A 444-nucleotide genomic window follows, 5' to 3' on the forward strand; every position below is an offset into this window, starting at 1 on the left:
GGAATTCTATAAAAGTGGAATGCATAAATTACTCTAAAGATGGGGAGTTTATCTTAAACATTAACTATGTGTGTGAATTAATAAGACTATTATAAAACCATTAGCATTCAGTGTATTTACCTACGTATGCTGCATACCTAAACTAAATTCAACAATTGCTCCTAATTGTTATTCTTGTTGGGTGATCAAGCTGTGGTTCATTTTCCCTTGTAGTCATAATATTTATGAATTACAGTTTTTCCTGTTAAAACTTCTCAGTCCCCTCCCTCCCCCCCCACCCAGCTTTACATTTGCTCCTGCAGTTTTTGAGGATATAGTAAAATACCGGACCATTAATGTATTGGGAAGTGAAAGATCAACAGATGCTTACAGATGTGTTGAAAGAAAACATTGAATAGCACCTGCAAACTTACGTGCTGTCAACCAAACCTTTCTCTTCCACAG

General features: G+C 36.0%; 1 long non-coding RNA gene across 1 annotated transcript in view; it reads left to right on the top strand.

The window, feature by feature from the left end:
- LOC308073068 overlaps window positions 1-444 on the top strand; it is a 126,335-nt gene that overhangs the window by 93,714 nt on the left and 32,177 nt on the right. The gene's annotated exons all lie outside the window — the stretch shown is intronic.

The sequence above is a fragment of the Falco punctatus genome (genome assembly GCF_963210335.1).
Source record: "Falco punctatus genome assembly, chromosome: 14".
Classification (NCBI taxonomy): domain Eukaryota; kingdom Metazoa; phylum Chordata; class Aves; order Falconiformes; family Falconidae; genus Falco; species Falco punctatus.